The sequence below is a fragment of the Phasianus colchicus genome, chromosome 20 (assembly GCF_987193195.1).
Source record: "Phasianus colchicus chromosome 20, bPhaCol1.hap1.1, whole genome shotgun sequence".
NCBI classification, from domain to species: Eukaryota; Metazoa; Chordata; class Aves; order Galliformes; family Phasianidae; genus Phasianus; species Phasianus colchicus.
Genome location: NC_143455.1, coordinates 2976816 through 3002375, shown reverse-complemented (window position 1 = coordinate 3002375; position 25560 = coordinate 2976816). Strand labels below are relative to the sequence as shown.

The following is a 25560-nucleotide window of genomic DNA, read 5'->3' as shown; positions in this document are numbered from 1 at the left end:
ATCTCCTGTGCATCTCTAAAACACATTGAAAGTGTCAGCATTGGGTAGCTGTGTTATGCTGCAGATGTTGTAGCTGCCTGAGCTTGGCTTCCTTTCATGTGTGGCATCTCTCAGCTCTTCTGCAGCCCAGCTGGGAAGCAGAGTTGCTGTTACGCTCCTCCGAAGCCCCAGAGGAAAGCTGAACTAGTGAACTTGTGGTGCAGAGTGGAGTTACAAATATGGCCTGCAAAAGAAATGGCAGTGACACCTTTGCTAGCGCTTTGTGGGTTCTGCAGTCAGCTGGGGGCTTGAGTGCTGGGACTCCTGTGATGGAGCAGAGATCCACTCCTGTGATGGAGTGGAGCTTTGCTATGAGCTGCCTTCTGCAGACGCCCCTCATGGGTTAACCTCATTGATGCTTAAACCTCATAACACCTCAGGTGCAGACACCTGTGTGCTCTTTAGGGTTGCACTTGTAATACACCTCTTATTCTGACTCAGGTAGTGCAGGTGGTGCTGCTTGTCAGGGTTTAGAATTAGGGATGGCCACCAGCCTTGTGTCTGTTTACTCTGCAAAATAGGAAAGGTGCTGCATTTTTTTGGTGCCCTGGAGATATTTAGGTGAAAACACTTAAGTACCCTTGAAAAGTAATTTTAAGACTGCTGCACTGTGCTTTATGAAGGATGCATTCATGCATGTTTCACACAGGAAGATCTGGACAGAAAAGCTGTTGTTAGGTGAAGTGCTTTGGTAAAATAGATAAAAAATAGTTTTTCTCCCTTTCTGCAGGTTTTTTAATATTTAAAGATTTGTTTTGGGACCTGTCAATCCTTTGAAATATTTACTGTCATATTTACTTTTACTTTTGACCCTGGATACTGCTGGACTCAAAAGGGAATTATTTCTTGTTCAGACACTCTTGTGTAATGTCATTCTTGAGATTCAGATGCATCTTCCTACAGGCAATATTCCAGCACAGAAAGCTGGTGTTCTTTCTCTTTGGCTTCCACGTATTGCTGATGATGTGTTTTTCCTTTTTAGCCTCTTGCTTTTCAAACTCTTGGCGTATTTGTACCAGGAAGCCCACACTGTAATATGGAGTTTGGGATGGGAAAGGAAAGGTGGAAGTGTGATTGTTTTGTGGCTGGGTCCATAATTTGCTACTTAGTGCCATCTCACTGTATGGGCAACTGCTGTAAGGGCAACTGTGTGCCCTGTGTAGGGAGGCTTACTGCAGCCTCCCAAAGTGTAAAACTCCTTTGCACAATTGGGGCTGAGTGTTTTAAATTTGCACCCTTGCCTTTTTTAGTTTCTTACTTGGCCATTTAGGCAGGCCTTGAAGGCAGCTACTCTTACTAAGGAAAACAAAGCAGAGTTGGTAACAAAGCAAAAGAAAACAGCTGTGGTTTATGACCTTGTCTATCAATAGATCCTTTCAGTTGATTATTATCCCTTTCCTGACGTTGCTATTGGTGCTGTTTGTGTCTGAATGGGCCGGGAATTTAATTTTCAGTAAGTACTGTAAGCTGGGGTATGTGTCTTGACCTCTGGGAAGGAGCACGTTTGACTTGGAACTTCCTTTTTATTGCTACTTTGCTCTGTCCATTTCTCCCAGCTCACATCCCCTTCCCTGGCAGCTCATGACTCATGTTTCCCTCGCCGCTCCTCGTGTCCCTCAAGGACCTCTTTATATGATAACCGTCTTTCCGCTTCCCGCACTGCTATAAATCTGTGAATCTTTAAGGGCAACTCGTCTTTCCCACCCCTCATTTCCCTGATAAATCTGCATTCACAATTTACAGTCCCCAAATATGCCGTGGGAAGGCAGCGCGTTGATTATGTCAGATTCCTGCCCGTGATTTAGGACAGGATGTGAAGAACTTGATCCTGTGGAAATGCAATAGAGATTCCGTCATACTCATGGATGCTCAGTTCCAAACTTACGAATGTTCCAGTTCTGGGTTTTGTTTTGCTTTTTTCCTTCTCTCGATCGCATCGGCGCGGTGTGGTGGGAGCTGGGGCTGCCCTGCAGGCTGAGCTGAAGTTGGAAGCATGGGGACTGATTGGGGGGCAGTGGGGCTGCACAGAGAGCAACAAGTCATGGTTTGTGGGTATTTTTTTTAAGGAAATACTCTAAAATGATCTTTTAATTATCACTTGCCGTCTTGATTTGGGGTTGGTGTGTGCCATTCTTTCAGTGTTTTTCTTGTCTAACCACAAAAGCTGGAATGAAGATTTTTAACCCAACTTCACTGTCCTAATAAGAAGTGGTGGCACTGTAACAATGGAGAATAATAGAAGCCCGGTTGGGGGAATTATCAACCAAGGGCTGCATTTACATTCAGTTCCTTTCACAACCCATAACTTCTGGCTGTAGTTTGTGATGCAAGCAGAGGTAATATGTTTTTATGACATTTGTGTGACACTGGATAATTATTTTAGAAATGTATTTTCATTTTACAAATGATAGAGAGAGAATTATTTGAAATTATCCTGGCAAATACAGATAAAAAGTACTTGAGCTTGGGCTTGCGTTAGCAGAAAGCACGGTGTGTGTTCTACATGAAAGTCACTCAAGAACTTTGTTTACAAAACTTCAAGAGGAGCACCCTGCAGTAAGTCATACTGGGCAACGGGTGAAACGGGCTCGTGGAAGATGTGATGCATTCTGATGATCTGGGTACGTATCAGAGGATCCTTTGGTTGTCCTGGAATCAGTGTTGGGTCTTGAGCACGGAGCTTATGTGGGAGTTGATTCCTGCTGGAGGTGCTGAGGAAAAGATGGTGTTTTGTTTCTCTTGTCCTCTCCCAGCAGTTCTGCCTCTGCCTCACTTCTCTCCATCACAATACTTCAGAGCTGTACGTCTCACCTCATCTAGCATTTTAGTGGCATGCTAATCCAGTGGTCCCCAGTTTTCTTCCACATCACACAACACTGTGTTATATCCTTCAGCCCTTCGTTGTTGTACTACAACATGTCACCACGTTTCAGTCCCACCTGCTCAAACTGCTTTCCTCTTCTTCCTTTTTTTTTTTTTAATGGCAATCTTTCTTTTTTCCAGTGTAGAAGCAACTGGAAATTATTTTGGACAGGTGTTCCCTATTGGTGTTCTTTCTTTTTGAAAGAAATGGTATTTTATAGTGGTTTTGATTTAAAAAATAAAATACTAATTTATTTACCAAGGAATAGCTTGAGACACATTTTCATTCCATCACATTTTCATTCCAACACTACAGAGTCAGACAAACGCACTGGAAAATCCCATTATAAGAGACCAGACTTCTTAATTGCAGTTATAGTAAGGAAATGGAATTATGTCTTGGGATTTAATCTAGTAAACACTGCATGTTAATCATGAATAAAACAAGTAATTATTCCTAGCTTTTCACTTTTTTAAAAAAAAATCTGCTTTCCTGACTCTTTCAGGTACATACACTGGTATAGATGTAGAAGAGGTTATTTCACTTCAACGTTGTTCCACAGAAGTGACAACAAAGAGTAATCAAGACGTTGGTTTTGTGATAGCCTGGTGAACACTTACCTCATCCTGTGTATTTTTGTGTATTTTGCTCATGCTGTCATTGAAATGGAGTGGGAGAGAGGAATATCAAGTTAGCTGATAATCTGCTGCTGCTTCTTAGCTCTGGGTTGTTCTTTTTTTTGATGATTTTTGAAATCTGACTCAAGTTTCAAGGAGTAGAGCCTTACATTTATATTGTGGAGAAAACATGTCACTTTTGAGACTTCTAAGATACTAGCCTCTGATTTATGGGAGAAGAGATAAAACATGAAGAGATGTTTACAGCACAATACATGGCATTAAAATGTTAAAAGAATCACACGCGCGTTTTATATGTCAACTACATTCTTCTGTAACTGCAGCATGGTTAAAAAGTGGGAGAGAGCTATAAAGATGAAAGCAGGATGTTTAAAATGGTTTGAATTTAGTAACTGAGAGATAAAATGATGTGGTTGGATTTGACTGATAGCACCTTGGAAAGGAAGCAGACTGGGCTGGATGTCTGAGCTGAAGCTGGAGAGCAAAAAGCAAGAACCTCGTCAGAATGAGAGAACAAATGTGGGGACAGTTCACATCCCTGTCCCTTCGGGGTCTGATCTGATGGCTGCCTTTGGCTTTTGATGTCAGCCTCTCCTGACAGCTGTGATCCCATAGAAGTGCAGCCTCAGTGGGTGGGAAGGAAAAGTTTGGTGTTAAAAAATGGAGAAACTGAGGATTTGAGTTGGCTGCCACTTTTGGACCCTGGGTATCATCTTCTGTATTAACTGCCATGAACGTTTGGGTGCTAGAGATGGGCACTAGACCAAAGCCAAACTAGAGTGGCCTTCTTTCCTGTCTTTAATCCATTTTCTATCTGTGCACTGACAGAGGAATAATTGTGATCTTTGATATTTTACTATTCTGTAATGACTTGATAGACCACTACTCACAGAGCAGCTTAATGAATACTAGAAAATTAATAAGCCTACTTAAATAAACAATTGCTGCCATCTCTTCCAAAGAAAGTTTACCAAAGTGAGTGGATGTAGTATATTTTTATTGTAAAATCATGTGGTGCTGGTTAAGTCACTTCCATTCCTGCTGAAAACACTCTTTATTTTTGTTATACTTCATAGTCATTTTGTACGTTTCTCAAGTTCTGTGAGGGAGTATGAGGAGGAGGTGTCCATAATGGATGTGTTCAGGTATGTGCAGGGCTGGCTCAGCCTGCAGGGCTGGACCAGATCACCTCCAGAGGTCCCTTCCCACCTCAGCCATGCTGGGATTCTGTTGTACAAATACAGCAATGCTCTGAAATCCTGCTCCACTCATGTAGGTGATGCCGTGCGTTGCTGTAGTTATGGTCTGAAGCCAGCATTGTTACAATTGTTCTTACAGAAACGGGTCAGTCGGCAGTACTTGGAACCCAGGGGAGAAGCCAGGCAAATTGTTCACTGGACATGGATCAGTTTTTAACCTGATGGCCAAGGAGGAATGTAATCCATCAGAGTCATAATAATGCTCTCGTAGTCCACTGTTCAATCAGCAAACTGATGTTTGTTGTACATTTGCAGTTTTTTGAACTGATATTTAAGATCCATAATCTAGATGCAAGGAGTAAGAAGAAGTAAGTTGGGGTGGGTTTTTTTTTTTAAACTTCGAATAAAATTTTATGAAAGAATGCACAGCACTGGTTGTCAGGAATCCAACACCTTGTTCTTCTCTCAAGACAGATTGGCTGTGTTAGCTTGCTTGCTCAGTTGAAAATGTAATTCATTTTTAAAGGCAGAAAAACACCCACGAGGAACTGGTTATCCCAACACCTGTGCTGTCGAGAGGAGGAGGGTGGCTGGAGACGTGCTGCCAGCTTCCAGGGTGAAGAGGAGCCTTCTGCTTATCAACTCCACATTTTGTTTCAGGGCTGTCGAGCAGTAACAATTATCATTTTATGCGCATGAGACACAGTGTCTGAAACAAGTTGCGAGTATTAACTCAACCCTTCTTTCCCCTGCTGCCCCCCAGCCCCATCAAACAGCTTTCATTTGGCACCTGGGAGGTTTGTGTGGTTGGCTCTGGCTGACCCTGTGAGTGCTGGGCTTTTCCACTTGCATCATCTTTTGTTTATGTGAGCTTTGTAAATATTCTTGATTCAAAGTTTCTCCATCTGAGAGATGTTTATTGCAGGATTTTTGAGTGTGGAAGTAAGAATGTTTCACGTTGGACTGTAAGACCCCAAGTAAACTCTTTGCTTCCTGTGGCAGTAAGAAGGGATTTGAAGCTATGTGATGTTACTTGTTGTATTCCTTTCAGAGCTGTTGTGGTTTCTGAAGAAATCTACAGAGAAATCTCTTAAAAGGACTGAAGCAACAGAAGAAAGCAGAGCAAAGTTTAAGCTAATCCCTATGGCAGGGGGGTTGGAACTTGATGATCCTTGAGGTCCCTTCCAACCCAAGCCATTCTATGATTCTGATGAAGAGAAAATGATGGTTAGACACGTGGATTACTGAAGAAAAGAAAAATAGCAGAAGGCTGACAATTCCCCAGGGCCCGCTCTCTTTATTTCCCTGTGAAGAAATTGAACAGTAAGGAGGGAGCAGCAGTAGTTTTTTTTCTGTAGCCCCCAAACCAGGTTTTCTTTGTTGTTGTGCCATCGTGCCTAAACTTTTCCTACCAAACACATGCTTTATTAAATGTCTGAGGGCAGGTAGTGAGAACTTGGATTTATGACAAAACTAGCATTATTAATAAGCTGTCAATCAGAACCAAGTTAGAGGAGATGACCTTTGATAGATGCAGATCAGCTCTCTCCACGTTGGTGGTTTTTCCCATTCTTTTCAATGTTGTCCACTTTTTTCAAAGCTTTGCAAATTTATTTTGCATCTTCCTCTAGCAGATTATTACGAGGCCATTTCTGAATCAGAGAACTTGTTCTCAATGCCAGAGATGAGTTCCATACAGCGTGTTTGAAAAATCAGGTAGTTGCACGATCGGTTTAAAGAAATGTAGAAGGATCCTATAAAAGCTTTCCAAAGCTTTGAGTTTCCAAATCAAAGCGTTTCTTGCCTGGCTATTAGCACCTTCCTCTTCTTGGTGTGTCCTGGATGAGCCCGTTCCCTGGCGCTCCCTGGTTTTAGCCTGAAGTCCATCAGCAGCACCCCTCCCTGTTCATTTGGGATTAGCACCTGATGCATCTCTGTCTCCCTCTGAAGTTTCCTTTGTTTTGACTGAGCAGATTGCCTGCAGCAGGCGGCCGGGCCTTTCATCTGCACATTCCCCCCCTCGCCCCCAGCGATCAAAAGATTGTCAGCAGTGGTTATTAAAACCCGGTGTCTGACTCGGGGTGCGGGGCTGGCCGTGCTGGAGGCAGCTGGGATGTAATTTACAGTATATAATAAATACAGGAGAAGTGCAACAGTGGAAGTCTATCTTGCGCTCTAAAGTGAGCTGATATATGCTGCTTTGATATTTTAACTGCTAGACAGCCTTCATTAGCGGTCATCGAGGATCGTAACTTATGGCTCCGTCAGATGATTCATAATTGCAACAGTTAGATCGAGTTAGCGTGGAGGGATCCTTGATATCGAGTGGGAATGGCTCTGCTTGTGGAGATGTATTTCATGAGCAGTGGAAATGACGAGCACTAATGAGAACCAACCTCTGAAAGAACGATAAATTTTAAACGCAGAGATTATCTTTCCAAAGCATAAATTATTTGACCTACAACTGAAACTTGATAAAGGATCTTGGGGAAATGTTATAAATTAATGCATACCATTGTTGGAAGAAATTCTCTCTCCTCATATGCAGATTGCGTGAGTGTGGCACATGAAGAGGTTTAGGAAGAAGCTGGATGTCTTCCCAGGGCCCCGGAGAGGCGACACTTCAAGCTGCACAGAGTCCTTTGAGTTGGAAGGGGCCCTTAAAGGTCATATGAAAATAAATAAACCAGCCTCGTTTTTCACTGCTTTTGCCTCCCTCTGTGTGTTAGTGTAAAGCTTCAAATTATCGGGGAGGTTTGAATGAAAATGTTTCATTGGGGTTCTTCTCCTCCTTCCATTTTACGTATATCAAAAAAAGGGGAAACCGTGAGCACAGTGATGGGGCTGCACATGTGAGGAAGCAGCCCTGCTGTTTGCTTTCTCCTCGGCTGACTTTGCTCTTTTCCTACGGCAGGCTTTGGTGATGTGTGTGGTGCAAGGGTTGGATGTAAGGAAAACTCCTGTCCCACCTGATAACGGGAGCATTAGGGGGATATCTGCAGAAGCCACTTCTGTGCATAAATGAATCCCTGAGGTGTTGTGAGACCATGGGAAGTTTGGTCTCATTAACACCGTACCAAAACGCTCTCTGAAAATACTGGAGGTGAGTGAGGTACGGGGAAAGAAAGAATTTGCCAAATGATTAATTGTCAGGAGTACTTCAGTGGTGTGGGGTTCCCTTTAGATCCAATGCCAGCTATCCCCTGGAAACTCTGATTGCAGGCAGAACAAAGGAATTTCAAAGGGCTGAAATGATGGAATGTGGAGAGAGCACTAGACAAAAGGGAAAGCGTAGTACTTAACAAGATTTATCTGGCTTTTTGATCCATAGGGGCAATGCCTTTCTAAGCGGAGAGAGAGAAAAGGGAAAATAACTCGTCAATATTTTTTTCATCTGTATTAAATATGTTTTTGACATTTTCCAAATCAATAAAAGTCTCTTTAGTCATGCAACTATTAAGTTCTATAACCTGGTTAGATAACTATTGAAATGTCATCATCTTTTTATGATTTAAATGGTGCGTATTTGCCCTGCTTATTGCCTGGAACCAGGCTGCTGCCAGGCCCAGCAGTGGCTGTGCAACACTGCGGGTGCACGGGGAGGTATGGCTCACAAGGGTTAAGGCTAATTGTTTCCTGGTTCCCTGAGCTTGCCAACCAGTGCCATGTCTTTAGGGAACAGCTTGGTGAAACACTAACCCAGAGCATTCTGACAATCCTTTTCCTTTTTGAATGATTTGGGCTTTTTTCCTTGAAATTTCTATGCTTGAGAAATACTATGTAAATAATGGGAATTCTACTTTGTCTTCATACTGTTGCATTTGATTTCTGTCCAGCGAAACAGAGTAAAAGTCCCTTTCCTTTAATTTTGAGTGACCCCTTCTGCTGCTCACACCAAGTTTTGCTCTGTGCACATTGCAGCATCTGCCCTGCTTTAGCCCCTGGCTGGGGGTAGCAGGGCAGGATGCAGGGCACGCTTTGCAGTTGGCACTGGCAGGGGCAGGTAGGGCTGCAGTGAGCACTCACTGCATCCTCATTTATAAGGCTACAAGGCACTAATTTACCTGATGTGGCTCTTGCTTTTTTTTCCCAAACTGTGATTTTGAAACAAAGTTTTGAACAAACTTGATTCTGCCTGAGCTCAACAGAGGGTTTTGTCTTTTTTTTTCTTTTTTCAGGCAAGTGGGTGTCCTCAGGGAACCATCTCTTTCCCTCTTGTAGGTGAGGATGTTGGCACGTACCTCTTCCAGCAGACAGTGAAGAAGCAGTTGCTGTGGGTGTTCCCCGTGGAACTGGTTGAGTTTCTGTAGGGGTCTGGTGTAAATGTAAGCCTACATAGGGCATGCTTGGGTGAGTGTCTCTGCAACCCATGCAGTAACTAGTATCAGAAAGACTGAAGGCTGTGTAGCATGAAATGCTTAATGATTTCACTTCTTTCCTTTCACATTAGTTTTTTTGTGTTGTTTGATTTATAGAAAGTTTAACTTTCCTGGTAGCTTGGCACAGTTACCACAGTGACATAATTCTTTTGATTTTTCCTTCAAACTCCATAGGTGGTTTGTTGGAAAAGCACCTCTAGGTTTGTCAGAGTAGCAGGTCACAAGAGTCTCTGAAGCTCACTCCTTCACAGGGGAGGCACCAATAGATGCGTTTGGTTCCATTTCTGAGAACTCCCTGTCGTATACAATAGCAGTCATCTGCTGTTGTGTCACTACTGTGGCATTTCTGTTTCTGAAGGCCCCATAGCAGCTCTTGCAAGCAGCGTGCAGGTCAAGGTAAATGCAACTAACAGATGATCCTTTACTTCACGTCTGTGCTTAGCAAGTTCTTGGTGGTAGCACAGCATTTTGTTATTTTCTCATTGCAGTGGTATCTTTTGGGCCCCCAGCGGTTTTGGAGCTTAAGATAATGATGTGTGTCCTACAGAGTTTGCAGTCTGAGTCTTTCCTGCTGCAGAATAGGAACAAGTGTGTGCCTGCCTTTAAGAAAGGAAACCACTTCTCTGAGTCATGAACTTCAGCATTTCAGGAGAGGCTGGAGAGTAAGTTGATTGGCCTGTAGAAATCAAAGAGGGTGGTTGTTGTCATAGGGGTTGTAATCTGGAGCAGAAACAAGCTGAGGGAAGCATGTTAGAACTCAGGACCCGTCCGTCTTCCTTTTGTATGTGGTGGCACTGAACCTTGAAGGGGTGGTGGAAGTACTGGGATTTGGCAAAGCCCCTGTTTGTTGGTCAAGCTATTTGCTACTGTCAACCTAGAATTCGCTAGAAAGCAGCACGTGCCACATCCTAAAAGAAGAAAGAGACATTGAGAGTTGATTTAAGCTGGTATAAGTTCTTATTCTTAGAATGCTTTTAAATTTTTCCCTGCTCACAAGTTGGGTTGGAGAATGCTCTAGGCACCAGCAAGGTATGTTACTTGCTTCTTGGAAGCTTGCCTGCTCTATTCAAGAAGTTTCCAATCTGTCATCTGCCTAATTTATGATGGGAAGAGCTAACGTGGCATGTGCCATACTGATGTTGCCAGCTCCTGGGGCGTCTGTCAGTTATCCTGAAAGATCTTTTCCGCCCACGATTGCTGACGATAGGATTTTTTTCTTTTGAGATTTCTCCTGCTTTTAGGTAGGTGCGCATCTGACACGTTCCTCGCATCTCTGCTGCTCTGTGGTGCCTGGGACTCCGCTGGGAAGGGACTGTCCCCATGACACCAAAACCATCAGCAGTATCCCCAGTGGGATTATAACACTGGTATGAATAGAAAGCTGTAGTAAATTCTTTAAAACATTTTTATTTGTAGTGTCGAATAGCCATTTACCACTAAGTGACTTTTTAAGAGGATTCTAAGCGTAAGCTGTTTAATGAAGGAGTAAACCACAGCTCTGGGCAGTAATCCATTTCTTCTGGGTTTTATGACATCTGTATGGAAACTGAAGGGAGAGGTTGGTTTTCAATACCAAAATCATTAGGTGCATCATTCAGATTAAAAAGCACGAGGCATGTTGATAGCATCATTAAACTAGGATGAGAAATAAAATGGGACACGTGCGTGGAAATATAAAAGTTGTAGCAGCTTAATAATATAAGCTTTGACTTGAAACCAAACACGCTGGCAGATCTCTGAGGTTTGGTATTCTCAGGTCACTGGGAAGGCTAACTCTGTCTGGATCTGTGTAGATTATGTAAATTTTTGAAGGAAAACAGACTTCTCGAAGATGAAAATCTGTCCCCATAATCTTCCTTTTAAGACTTGTTTCTTATTACAGTCAAGATTTATGCTGATGCTCCTAACAGAGACATGACAATCCGTTTTAACTTCAGAGAGCGTCGTAAAGGTGATGGCATTTGAAAGCAAGTTGAGTAGATTCAGCTTCAAACTCGTTTTTATGTTCTGAAATTAGATGCTTTTTAAAATAATGATCTTTTACAAGGTGCATTAAGACTAAGAATGTCTTGTGTTTATTAAAGGGCAATAAAACCAAAATATTATCTTTGAAGGGCATCCTTTGTAAAAATGTTTGTCTGAGGCGGTCTTAGCAAGTAACAGAAGAAGTTGGGATGAAGTTAAGGTTTTTGTGGTCGTTTTTGGTAGCTTTCTCAGCTGCCTGCCTGCTCCCCATCCCCATTTGGGAGCAGGGTTTTCTCACCCTGAGGAATGTTTCCCTTAGCTCGTGGGTAAGGAGCAGAGCAGTGTCTGGAAGGGACACACGCAGAGTATCATCTAGCAGAGTTTCACCTGTAATGTGGGAGCCTGGAGCTGCAGTCTGTGCGTCAGACTCACATTCCTCATCCTTGAGTAAAGTCTGCAGGGTAAGGACTGCTCCTGGTGGAAACCATTCATGCCTCCTCCGTGAGGGGATGGCCAACTTAACTCCCTCCTGACTTGGGTGTTTCTAAAGTTTCTTTTGAAGTGGGGCCAAGAAGTGATGCAGATGTCTAGGAGCAGGGCAGTTTTTGTAGGCAGAGTTAAAATACTTTATTGGGAGTGCTGCTGGAGTTAGAGAAAAAGCATAACCTATAAAGCACAAACTTTCTTCAAGCCATCATGCAGCAGTGGTTATGAAACTCATGTTAACTACAGACCAGGTAGTGGACTCTGAGAACTGGATTTATGCCAGGATTTTGTAAAGGTAAATCAATGCTGTCATTGCTTTCCAATTCGGATTAAGGAAGTGGCAGTGAGGCAGAAGGTGATGAAGGTCAATCGAAGTGGAGGAGGCGTTTAGGAAATAGTTGAACACTTGAAAGCAAGGATGAGGGCTTCAAGCAGAAGGCCATTTGAAATGGGCAGAAGAAGCCAGCTCCTCACCCAGTGCTCCCTCACTGCAGGACTCTGTGCTGCAGGAGTTTGGTGATGGAAGCTTTGCTGCTGCTCCTCATTTCTTTTACATCCTTGGGATTTGCTTTGTTTCTTTTCCTGTTTCATTTTAGCTACAAACAGAACGACGTTTAGACATACAACCAAATGTGAGATTTTTAACAAAATACTGCTGAAACTTAAAGAAGCTGCACAGTAAATGACTTTCTTGTCCAAAAATCCACCATTTGGTTTCAGTTGACCTCCAAAAGCTGCTCTGCTTCTGCTGCTGTTGTTGCTAACCTTTTGTGCTTGGAGAGATGTAATCTTTCGTTTTGAGTCTGGATTTCATTGCGAGTGCTTGTGTGTTTTTTCGCCTCGTGTGCTGCAGGTTGTACATCTGCCACTTTTGTAGCTAAAAAACAAAGGCAAGGAAGGCTGATTTTAAGTATTTATCCCAAAGAGAGAAATAAAGGAAACAGCAATGCTCTTAACTGCTTTGGGTTGAAATATGTTTATCACAAATAGCTCTTTGCACTGCTAGGGAACGTGAAGAAGTAGCGCTTGGGGATGCTGATGGCAGATCTGCTCTGTTTCACCAGGATCTGGAGCAGAACTTTGAGTCCTAATGGCTGCTGCATCCCAAGCAGGCTGTCTCCTTGTGTTCCGTTTAGTTTTCCCAGCTGCCTCCAGGAAGGTTCCTCCATCGGGGCAGCAGTTGCAGGGTGTTTCCTTAACCCGTTCTCCCCACGCAGCAATTCCTGTATGTCTGCTGGTTCTCTGCAGGTACACGTTTTTCCATGTCTAAGTGTGGCTGCCCCTGCAAATGTTATCCCAGGCACCAGTCACTGTCTATTTCTTCTGGCTTCAGATTTGCAGCCCCAGAGCAGAAGACATTTTCTTCTGTGCTTCCAGAGCTGCTTCGTCAGATACCTTTATTATTTTTTAAATGCTGGTTCAGTGTGACTGTACCTCTGTGCGTGACACTCAGTGTATTTCCGAGCACCATTAATTGTGATAATGTAGCATACTGCTCTTCTTTGTGAAATTCAACTCTTTTTAACATCACCACCTTCAAAGACAATAAAAATTCCAGCCTGCATTTATCTATTCCCATGTGAGGAGTTACTGCAGTGTATATTGTATCATTCCATGTGAAATTCTTCTCCTTAATAGTCTCATTTATACACAGTTGTCTGAGGTCAGTTTTCCATTTTGCAGTTGTCAAACAGCTGTCAAATTAAGAGACCAGATCCCAAAGTTCATTTACATTTTATGCCATTCTTTGAGTGCCTGTTTCGTATCTTAATATAACTAATGATTTATCTACCTAACTTGCTCTTCTTTCTGCACTTGTTTTTTTGCAGATGTTCACATCCTCTTGCTCTCCAAGAGCCGTCTTTAAAACAAAACTTCTGTACCGTGCTGAGGTTGTTTTGTTTGAGGCTTCCCAAGGCAGACAGGGCTGCGTATCTTCAGTGCAGGCAGAGGGAATGAAAGCAGTTGAAATTCGGCCTCAGATCCTCATTTGAATTCCAAACTGAAAAACAATGCAGCACAGAACGTGTTGGTAGGCATTAAAGAAGGGAAAAATCTCAATTGCATTCAGCAATCACTGGTTAATAATTGGCCTGGCTATTGATCCCACCCTTTAACTTTTGATTTTCTTTTTTTCTTCAGTGGAAAACTGCAGTATAAAGGGGCTGTGTTCACAAGTCGTCTTTGTAGTAAAAATGTATTCATTTTTCATCCTCCGGAATATCAAAGGCAATCACAGTAGTGAGAACACGGGGAATAAATTGAATGCTGTTTGTGGTTTTGTAGTATGATGATGCTTACGTAGCTGTGTTCCAAGTGTAAATTTATACAGTGCAGAGTTAGGGGTTGTTTTTTTCATTATTTTTTTTTTTTCCCATCAGTGTAAGGATCAAAGGAATATCTCTATACATGCCATTGATGTCTTACTACAAAGTACTTAAATAGCCTGAGGTAACCATCTACTTTATAAAAATTCCTTACAGACAGGTAGGACCCTTGGGTGTTAAATGTATACTTTTGAGTTGGGTGTATTTTCAGGGAATGAAGGCGAGAGAGATACTATTACAAGCCCAGCAGTTCTCTCTAACACTGAGCTTTCAAAGGCTCTTTAAGAAGTAGCCTTAAATTATGGTCACTGGGGGAAGTTTGTCTGGGTCCACCGTGCCAGAAAATGTCTCTGTGCCATTTCAACGTCATTCACTAACCAGTTCAAGAAGTGTAACTTAATTAACCCTTTGCAGGTTTTAGAGGAAAAAAAAAATTTGTTTTATACATACATATCCATGCCTTCTTTTATGTTTGGGAAAGGGAAGTTTAAAGACTATTGACTCCTTTTTTGCGAGTCGCCTAAAGACCTTTCGTTTTGCTCTGTATGGGGAAACAATATCCCCACTATTTGCTGCATTTCATAGGCATTTCATAGGCAATTATTAGTCTTTTCAGTTGATGGGATCCGCATTGGGATTGTAATAAAACACAAGTCAATGTGAAATTGGATGCAGACTAGGAGAGCAGATAAAACCAAGTGAAAATTAATGACAGATGTAAAAGTTATTGGTAATAACGTAGTCATCTTTTTACAGTCTTTTTCCAAACTATTTTTTATATTTCAGCAGATGTCATCTGAAATCTTCAGAGTAAATCATCTCTTTGATTTCGATTATGATCTTGAATACTGAAAGTAGCTTAATTGTGATGGGTTCTGACTTATTTACGAATCCGTTTCTCCATTCGAGGGCAGACCACGCAGCACATAGATTCCAGACTGCTGAACTGTTATACGGTGGGGTTTTGCTCAGTGTTCCTGAAGGAGGATTTGGGAAGGCTTCGGAGTGCCTGCTCAGGGATGGGTATGGACAGCACTGGTAGAAGCAATGGAAAAAAGCCTTCCTTACTTGTTTTAAACCAAAGCAAGCTTTGTATGGCTGTCTTACACAAGAGTGGCCGTCTCAGGTGAGGCTGTCAGACACAAGGGTTCTCTACAAAAGGATTCTTGCAAGACAAGCTGCTCCTTTTGTCTGTTTTGTACCTGACCACTTCATCTGCTGATTTCCAATTTCAGCACTGGCAACGACTGGTCAATTTCCCTGTTGCTTTTCCACGCTGCTTGTTTTATAGACATCTCTCACTATCCAGGTTGAGTAAAGCTGCTCCAGTGTGGAAGCTGCTCTGTACTTCTGACTGCCTTTGTGCTTTTTTTAGCCAGGCTTGGGAGCTTCTTGAGAAAAAAGACCCAACTTTCATTGTGCACTGCGGGTATAGGTAGGGACTTGCACAGCAACAGTGTGCATGCAGGTCAGCATCCCTTCTTCAGCAGGCACGTGCATGTACCTGCATGCACACACTGCTGGTGGGTAGGACTGGGAACAGCAAATTTGATTAATCGAGTCCTTAATGTAATTAAAATTAGATGAGAGCTCTTGGGACAGTAATCAATCACAGCAATCAGCTCTCTCTGGTACGCTGTCTCTAGCTTTTATTTTCTTTTAAAAACAATTCCTGAATAGGGGCTGACTTTCACAGAGCTGTCTGTTACTGCCATGCTGTGTTATTTATGAGGGAAGATGGCTTAGAGCTCACTGCTGAGAAAAAGCAAGGAGCATCTATTGCAAGGGATGCCACAGCTGTGTCACCCAGGACAGGAGTGCTGACAGCTTGCTGCCCTGTTCCTTGTCAACCTGCTGGACAGGTTGCTTGGTAAAGGCTCTGTTTTCAGCCTTTCCAATGATTTTTTTTTTTCATGTGGGTCCCAACTGGGCAGGTTGGGAACCTCCTTTGGAGGGCCTTGAATTCCAGATGTGTTGCACAGCATTTAGGAAGGCTGTGCATGCCTGTGGTTTTTGCATTAGGAACCTTGTATTTTAAAGTTAGGTGGGAGTTGACACGAAGCTACCCCACATTCCTGGTGTAGTAACATTGCTCAGAGCTCTGATCTGCAGGGACCTCGAGCTGGAACTGAGTATTCCTGCATTGTCACTGAGCTTTTTCTCATTTACCTTCGAGGAGCAGAAGTGACTCCTTCCCCTGCATGGCCCAGCAGTGGCATCTGTTTCAGATCTAGAGGCTCACTGGGGTGCTCAGAAGCATGTCATTTTCAACCCCCCCCCAGAATATATCATTTGCTCCAATAAAACGCATTCTGTCTCCTAGCAAATGTTTTCCCTTAGGGGTCACTAAAGCAGACAAGAAATTTAGAAAAGAAAGGAAGTTTAGAAATACAGCATGGCTACACTCTGCTGTGCTGATGTACCCACGTGATGTCATTTGGCATGTTCGTATTCACAATAGCCCCTTCTCTTTCTGTTTTACCCAAATGGACCTAAAATCCAAGCTGAATCTCCTTGGTGTCACTGCTCTGGTGAACCAAAGGAGCAGCCGCTCTGTGGGGAGGAAGCATCCATTGGTGGCTGGCTGAAGGTTGTCAGAGCCAAAATAACAAATGCATCCAAAAGGTTACACAGGTTCAATAGGCCGGCTTTGTTTGCTGAGGTTAATTACTGAAATTAAAGCTAGTAGCCTGGCAGGGATGTTTTTCCCTGTGATCTGTATACTGGAAAACATGGAAATACATAATACAAACAAGATGCGATAAAGTTATTTTTGCAAAGATCGTAAAAATAATAGAACAATTTATATTAAAAGGTATAAATTAGAGTATTTATATGTTACTTTTATGGCATATTAGGTGGAATTATTTTAATGCAAATGGTTTATTTCAAGGGAACTGTGAAATTGATGAATAAATCTACTCTGTTCCAGTGCTAAACATTGAAATGTAATCTCCTGGAGTCCTCCATCCCCCCAGCCAGTGTCCTTGTGCTTGCTGTAGGATGTAGGTGCTACTAATGCGTGTAACAGGTGCATGTAATTTGACTGCTGAACTAGTCAAAATACCTTTAATCAGTTCATATTAAGTCAAACCATATGGGGCCATGGCTACTTTTCCTGCACTACCCAGGCAGCCGCCAGCGGAGCCTTTGTGGATCAGGCTCCTGCAGCACCCGGCAGCGGGATGTGGGAAATGCCCAGTTGCTGGATTTTAATCTTTCCCCCTTCAAAATAACAGCTGCAGGTGGTACAAGTGCATGAGGGTCAGTTTGGGAGATTGCAGGGCGGTGTGCTTGCCCCTGTGCCCTAAAGAGTAGGGAATGTTTGTGGAGCCGAGGAGGTTTAAAGATGCTTCTGCAGCAGCCTGGGTTGGAGGAGTACCCTGAGTGTGGATGCAGGGAGCAGGGCTGGTGGGCAGCTTTCAGCACCGTATCTCTTGTGATGTCTGAAAAACAGATGCAGTGAAAACAAAGCAGAGAGAATGGAAATGCTCAGCATATAGCATTTTTCTGCTTTGGCCAAGCCAAACACATTTGAAAATATAGAGCAACTAGAGAGCAGCTTTACTGCTGTCCTAGGAAATGGTTTTATCCATGTGAACTGCAATTCCTTTCATATTCTGGAATAACAGTTTTACCAAAGAGCACTTGAACAAGGACAGAGAAAGCTTTGCTGGAGGACTGGTGCAGCATCCAGCGACACCGACGTCACAGCTGAGCAGTGAGCATCCCTGTGTGCCTCGTCCTTGGGGATATCCACTTCAGCTTGATGGTGAGTGTTTGATTCTTCAGACTTGGGGCAGAGCTGCCCCACAGGCTCCTTACTGGGTGGTGCATGCACCCCCTCGGTGCCACACATCGCTCTCATGGGGTAGCATGGGGTGCAGCATCCTGCCCCCAAATTCCAAAACCAACCGCGGAAGCTTTTACTTGTTTCGTACTAAAGCAATTTGGAGTGTCATGTTTTCCCTTTGAAGCTTAATTTCAAGTTCAGCAGTTGTACCAGTGGCCTCCATTTCCGCAGAGCACGGCTTCAGAAATCAGATGATAAATTGACTCTTGAGACGTTGGTAGGATTTGTTTTTTGTAAGCTAACCTTAATTAACATCCAGCTTTATCTGTGGAGTCTGCTTGGCAGTGGCTCACGTGGAGGTGCGTGGGGAAAAAATGTCCCTTTGACAGATACTTGAAATAGCCCTGGTATGGAGCATGCTATTAAATCCCAAAATACTGTCAAAATAATTTTCAAGGCAAATTCTGAGTGTTTTTTTAACCTGTTTCTTATTTCAAATCGTTTATTGAACAACCAGTTCGTTCGTTCCTCTATACAGTATGATAAACAAATGTTGATTGCTGTTATTAAAGTATTTTTTCAGAGAACTAACTTGGAAAGTTAGGAGAAAATGTATTATATGGCATTTTGGGGCTAGGCAAAGCTGAACAGACCCTGAAATGCAAAATATTTTTGACGCAAGTCAAAAATACAGGAAAAAAAGAAATGTTTCTGGTAATAGTAAAGCAAAAGATAAAATAAAATCCCAGGCAAATGAAGCAAACAGTACGAGGGGAAACAACCAGGATGTGTTTCACTGGTTCCCTATTGTAGATCCTTTGGTTTGTGCAGCAAGAACTCCATCCCGCTGTAACCCTGTGCTCCTCCCTCTATAGAATTCTTTTGTCTCCAGAATTCCATTTTAAATTTTTTTTTCTCTGCGGATTTACGTTTGACAAGGCATAGAAATGTGATGCAAACTTTGCGAAATCAATCTGTACAGACCTCAGTGACACATGGGGTCCCATTGCTGAGCCACCGCCGCTTTCCCAGCCTATGCGATGTGCAGTGCAGACGCAGGGACCAGTCTGGCTTTTCCCTTCCCCCCCCCCCCCCCACATTCCTGTGAAAACATTGTTTCTCTAAGTTAGCCATGTGTTAACCTCAAAAATGTTAGTTTTATGGGTAGCGTTGCCCTCATAAAACAAAAATGAATGGATAACGCTTTAAAGAAGCCTGCGTAGGAAAAGGAGTTTGAAATAACATTCTGTTCTGACTTTCCCGACTAATTTAAACTACTGTTATATTTTTGGTTAAAGGTTAATGTTCCCTTAATTGGCCTTTTAGCTGTACATCTGGGCTGGCGGTGGGGCTGCGCTGTGCTGTGCGCCCTTGGAGTGCATTTTCCTGGTCCTCTCGGGGGATGCTGTGCTCTATGAGCAGTGCTCTCCCCGTGCTGTTCTCCCCATGCTGTTCTCCCTGTGCCTCCAGCAGTGGAGTTTCACTGCTCCGTGGCTTTCTGCTGAGAAATGGGAGCGTTTGGGGGCCAGGGTTAGTTTGCCTGGGAAGGTAAATTGTGGCATCAGCTGTGGATTGGGGAGAGGAGGGAGTTAATGAGCTCCTTTGATTAATAAGCAAAATACAAATGTTAATAAAATAGAGAAAGCATTATTTGACTATTTCATAGACTCATAGAATAACCAAGGTTGGGAAAGACCTCCAAGGTCACCCAATCTGAACATCCACCTACCACCTTTACTTCCCACTAACCCACATCCCTCAGTACAGCATCTAAATGATTCTCAAACACAGGGACTGTGACTCCACCACCTCCGTGGGCAGCTGTACCACTGCATCTTTCTTTTTAAGAATCTTCCAACAGGGAGCCATGCTGCAGGGCACAGGATGCTGCATATGGGACTTTTGCTGTAACTTTGTCATGCCCAGAATAACTTGTAGCTGACTTAATGTTATTTATCTGCTGCAGAATTATAATCTCCCTGTAACGTAATTAAAACATGAATTAAATCATTGTTCAAGAGGATGGAAAACTTGAGGAAATTCTGTGGTAATTGCTAGATATGGAGCTTTTAATTATATATATATTTTTTTAAAAAAGCATTTTGTAGTGCATGTTTTTACGCCTGCTGAATGCCAGGCTCCTCCTTGTTTTGAGGACCCGAGCAGTTCGGCTTTATCTCACAAATTTACTATTTGTTTTGCACAGCCCCCCCCATTTATTATCAGAGTGACGATGCATTGAATGTTGACAACACAGGGTCCTGTAAAATAAGCACTTCTCTTTAACGCAGTTATTGACTGAGGACAGCAAATGGAAGAGCTGCTTGGAAAAACCCTTCCAGCCTCATTCCTGGAGCACAGACATCTCCCTCTTCCTGTGAGCTCCTTTGTGCATATACAGGGATGCTCCTATTGCAGCAGGAATGCAGCACGCACAGGGCTGCAGCCTTGCATGTGTGCTCTGCCCACACCACGGCGTGCCTGGCAGCAGTGCTTTGTTACCAATGCACTACTGTGTAGTGTAGTGCTTGCAGTGCCAGAACAGCTTGCAGGAAGCCACATGAAAGTTCTCTCCTCCTTCCCACGAGTGTTCTTAATTTATCCCGAAGTTGCTTTTCTAATGGTGGGCTCAGACTTCAGCGCCGTGTGTGGGTTTTAAATTATGGCAGCAAACTGCAAAGACAAAAAGCCCACAGCCCAGATTTTGCAGTTCCTGCATGTAAATCTGCCCGGCTTCCCCCCTTTCTGCTATGGAGAACGTTAAAAGGATTCTGTCAAAATAACTTAGGATCAAGATCTAGATTGTGAAAAGTGGTAGTGTGAGGAATGATTTCTCGAGTACTTTGGAAGTCGCGCTTAATAGGATGTTATGAGACGCTGCTTTTCCTTGTGCTGCCTATTCCAGCACTGCCTTTGCACTTGGGCTCTGCAGGGCAGAGCTGAGCCTCCAGCTGATGGTGCTGGGCAGAGCTGCTCTGTGCCCTCCAGTGCTGCACTGCAGCCTCCGAGCACAGAGGTGGTCAGTGTCAGCCCATAGTGCAAGGCAGCAGCAGCCCCGCATGGCATTTCCAACATCATACTGCACCAGCATGTGTTGCTTGCAAGATATATTCTTAAAATTGCGTTCTTTCTAATTTATAGAAGCACCCATCCTCACACATGGTAACATTTTCTCATTTTCCTAAGTTTTGACTGTTATATTAAACAGGATATTGTGCATTACGTAGCAGTCTGTACTTTTCTTGAGAGCCAGCAATTTAGGTGGGATTTCTGTGCCAGCTTTGGTTAACTTTGAGCACTGTTAGCGTGTGGTTTGCAGTCTGCTGGGAGGGAATAAAGCTGCAAAACTTTAAATAATTGGTAGCTGCAATGCAGGATGAAGTGCACAACTTAAAATTAGCACCACCAATTATCAGCGTAAAGAGAGAAAGATCCATGTGCTGATTCATTATGAAGTCTGCTTTCCTTAGAGAGAAAAAGTGTTTCATTGCAAATACCTCAGTATTTGTGGGGTACTGTCAGGTGCTCACTGGGATCACAGTTATTCACATGGCATCTGGGTCACCCCTTCATGTTTCTGTACAACGTCAGTGGTGCAGGACAGAAGACTGCTTTGTTTGTATCCTTATTAAGCGCTTTTCTAATATCTGTCTATTTTGTTAAGTCCTTAGGAGTTTTAATTTGCCAATATTTAGGGGTTCAGTCACTGAAGAACAGATGAGGAACTCTGTAAATGGTTGAAGGGGGATTTACGTGTGGATCTGTTTGTGTGTGTGCTGAGGGTGGATCTCTGCCCCATGGCCCATCCCTGCTTCTCTGTGTGGCTCATAAGGTAGGGAGCACCAAATGGCTTTGTTCTTATTTCAGGTCATAGAGTGATTTGAGTTGGAAGGGACCCTTAGGGCCATCTGGTCTCTGCTCTGAACAGGGACGTTGCAGCTCGGTCAGGTTGTTCAGAGCCTGGTCCAGCCAAAGGATGCCTTGAAAACAGACCTCATTGACTACTTTGCAGTTTAAAGTAGCCATTACCAAAGGTTTGTTTCTTCCTTCTTTTTTCTCCTCATTTCACCTGTTGCCTGATGTCTCTGGGATGGCCTCTGGCATGCTCCCTTAGAGCAGGTTGGTTCCAGGAGGGTTCCTGCACCCAGCTGTGGGCTCTGCAGGCAGAGGGAAGGGAAGGGACATGTCTTGCAGATCCTGCACCCAAGGGGCAGAAACCCCTTTGTCTGCTGTGCTGCAGTGCTGCTAAGTGAACCAGGTTATAGGAGAACATTCCTGAGAAGCTCCGTATGGAACAGTGAGGTTAAGGTTAATTACCTTTTTATTTTTTTATTTTTTTCAAGAATGAATTTCCTTTAAAATGCAAAGAACTTTCAAACAAAGCTCACTTCTTGGCAAGGCTGCATTGCTCCACAGAGGGTTTTCTTTCCCCTTAATGGCTTTTTTTTTTTCTTTTCCTGTTTTTTGGATAGCTTTGTGTATTAAGAATGAAATTGCATGTTAGGAACAAATGTTCCTAAGAATTAACTTCACAGAAGAAAAGAAAGGTGTGGATATGCATTACTTCTTTAAAAGGGTGACACGGTCACATTTCAATTAATATGAAAGGTGCATCTGGTAATTTACAAACCTGTATTGGGACTTTGCGTTTTGATATCTTTAAAATAAAGAGTGATAGCAGTGAGTCCTGCTCCCTTATGATCTGCAGAACATTCATTTGAAGAGCCTGCCCTGCGCCAGGAGGGGCAGCTCTGCAGCCTTGTGATGAAAGTTGTTAAGAATTGATGTTTTAACCTAAAGCATGCCAAGAGCACAGAAGATGGGGATCACAGCATCACAGTGTGGTTTGACCCCAGATGTGTTCTCCTCCTCCTCCTCCTCCACAACAATGCACCTCTGCGCCGTCTCAGGTCTGAGTGCTTTAACCACAGCTGCTTTGCCTTTGTCCTCCAGCTGCTCTCCTGCTCTGCCCTAACGAGGGTTTATTGGCCCCTTCTTGCAGTAATTCACAGATGACATTCAGTGGAGGCATTCGAGTAATTCAGCTATTCAACAATATTTGTTAATCACCGAAATCTGGCTCTTTACAATCAATCCTCTTATCCTTTGCTTTCTGCTGGATTGATGGAGCTGTTACTTCGGGACCTGAATCTCAGGACTTATCTCCTGTGCAGACAGGTGATTGATTTGGGGCATTAGGCATTCGCTGAGCTGCTATGAACATTTGCCTTTTCCTACGGCTCCTTTGAAGAGACCTAAAGCTTTTGCAAGCAGGTTTGTTGCCTCAAAAGTTACCAAAACATTTCTGTTTCGACGTCACATTCGTAAAGGCGGCTGGTTTGCTGCATGGTGTGATGTTTTCCTTGTATGCACACAACTCATCCTGCTCACAGGAGAGAGAACTACGTGTGCATCAAGGAGAAAAATAGGTCCCGTGTGTCAGAGCTGTCAGGAATGTTTTCTTCCACTACGTTGCTTTGCTTTCGTTCTACCTCCAGCAACTTTGCAGTTTTTGCACCTTGTTATCCGCTGCCTGTCAAATGTCACCATTTCTAATGCTTCCTTCTCAAGGCTGCAGCGATGCCGCGAAGCTTTTGGGCAGATTTCTCAGCACTTTTGTACTGCTCTGAGAAACATGCACTGCAGTTCAGAATTTCAGCTTGAATAGTAAGGAGACAAGTGGGTAACGTAAGCAAGCATGGCATTATTTTTATAATTTGGACTTTCCATTTCTGCTGTTGTGCACCTTCCCGATGCCTGCTTGACACCTAATGTGCGCGGCACAGCCTCTCTTCCCTCTCTCCTTTGTTTAAAAATGTGACACACAAAAATCTGAGCTATAAATAAAAATCATCTTCCCTAGAATGTTTTAAAAGCTATTTCAAACGTGAATATAAATAAAAACCGAGCTGGTGTTTATTCAGCATCTTTGCCCTCATAAGAACATTAGGGGTCTTTCCAGATAGTAATGTATTTATGTAGGCAGGCGAGAGATAACTTGGAAAAGAAATATTTGGCTTACTCAGGATCTAGATTCAGTAGGAAAAATGGAGCTTGACAGACAAAGAGAAATGTGTCCCTGTGAGAGGAGGTCCAGTGAGTGCATTTTGTAACGCACAATGTTTTCAGTATATTTTTTAAATAAAGGTGAATTGGTGTAAGGGAAAGTTTTCCATCTGTTGTCGGTTTTCCACATTTTGCCCAATGCTTGCATTAATCTGGCTGACACAACTTTTCGTATTTTTCCTCCCTCTTGCTTCCCTTGCTTTGCTTTTTCTTTGTTTTGCTTTCTCTTGCTTTCCTTTGGGAAAACATGTAACAGGGCTGGTTTAAAACACGAGTAGTTCTGTTGCTGGTGTTAGTTCCATAGTTTTGCTTGCTCTCCCCCCACTTTGCCTTTCCTGGAGGCTGACCTTGTTCAGCACAGCGGAGCAGTTTCTTTTACACGTCCTTTTGTCCATCTCTGCCAGTCTGATGGCAGATTCTGGGAGGTGTTTGGTGGCCCTGTAAGCTCTGCTGTCCTTTTCCTGAGGCTGTGATTGCTGGCAGAGAGGTGCAATCGCTGTATGCGCAGTGAAATCTGCTGCCCGACTGGTGAGGAATTGTTCTCAGTGAGAAGATACCACAAAAAGCCATGGTAGAATCATAGAATCATAGCAAGGCTTGGGTTGGAAGGGAGCTGAAAGCTCACAGGCTCCAGCCGTGCCGTGGGCTGGTTGCTGTGCACCAAATCAGCTCCTTAATAGTGTTACACACATTGTTGGGACTCTAAATTTTGGGGGATGGTGCATCGGCTATTGTTTGCTGAAGATCTCCCACATTTGAAGCACTGTGTTAGCATGACTCAACCCTGCTTTTTACGTCTGTTTTGACCATCAGCTTTAACACTCGCTCCGTGCTGTCCCACTCCTTCCCAAAGTGTGGCTGTAGTCTGGGGAGCTCTCACTGCACAGCATTGGCACGGGGCTGGTGCTCATTCTTATAATAATAAACTGCTGCTGGGTGAATGGCACCCAGTCATTGCTGAGCTTTGGTCAAGCAGTGATGTTGGTGCTGCTTTGCACTGTGTGGGCAGTCAGGATTCGTGGATGAGGTGCAGCTCTGTGGGCAGTAAGCAGAGCAAGTAGCAGTAAGTGTGCTCTAAGCAGCAGGGTGGCCAAAGGGAATCGAGCTAACAGCAAAATCAATACAATTTCTAACCCTTAATCACTGCCTGGGAGGGTGAGGGGTCACCCCCTCTGTAACAGCACTAATTGATACAGAGCAAGGCTGCGTTAACGTTTTGCAAGCCAGCTGGATTACAGCAAAATAAATCTAAGAGGAGATTTGATGGAAACGCAGCGGTTTCATAGAAATGGTTGGGTGGTGGATTTGGGGCTGTTTGTGTTTGGAATGCTTTGCACACAGCCTCCACGTCAGCCCATCCCTCAATTACCGAGTCCACTCAGCGTGGGGTGGATACTGAAAACTCGTGTAAGAAATGGGATAACAAAAATATGGCTAAATCTACCTTCCCCATCCAAGCAGTTGGGAGGTGGTCTCAGCAGGACGCTTTTGGGTTTTAATTTATGTATCTCAGAGCAAAGCCTCCAGCAGAGTCACTCAGCAGTGCTCTCCCCTTGGTCTGTGTTGCTGCTGCACTCAGGACACCGCTTAAGAAATTTTAGGGAGAATGCATGGGTGCTCGTACTGTGCTCTTGTGCTAATGGATCTTGGAAAAATAAAAGCAATTGAGTGCAGAGAAATGATCGAGCGACAAGCAAAACTTTTAACTGGGAGGAAAATCACTGCAGCTCTTTCTTTAAAACAGTGATTAAAAGCTGGGAGCAATTTAATTGCAAGATTTGGGTCCTTACAATTTATAAAGCCTC

At 43.4% G+C, this 25560-nt stretch overlaps 1 protein-coding gene across 1 annotated transcript in view; it reads left to right on the top strand.

Annotated features, from left to right (window-relative positions):
* Positions 1–25560, top strand: part of COX10 (cytochrome c oxidase assembly factor heme A:farnesyltransferase COX10) — a 96233-nt gene that overhangs the window by 11624 nt on the left and 59049 nt on the right. The window lies entirely within an intron of this gene.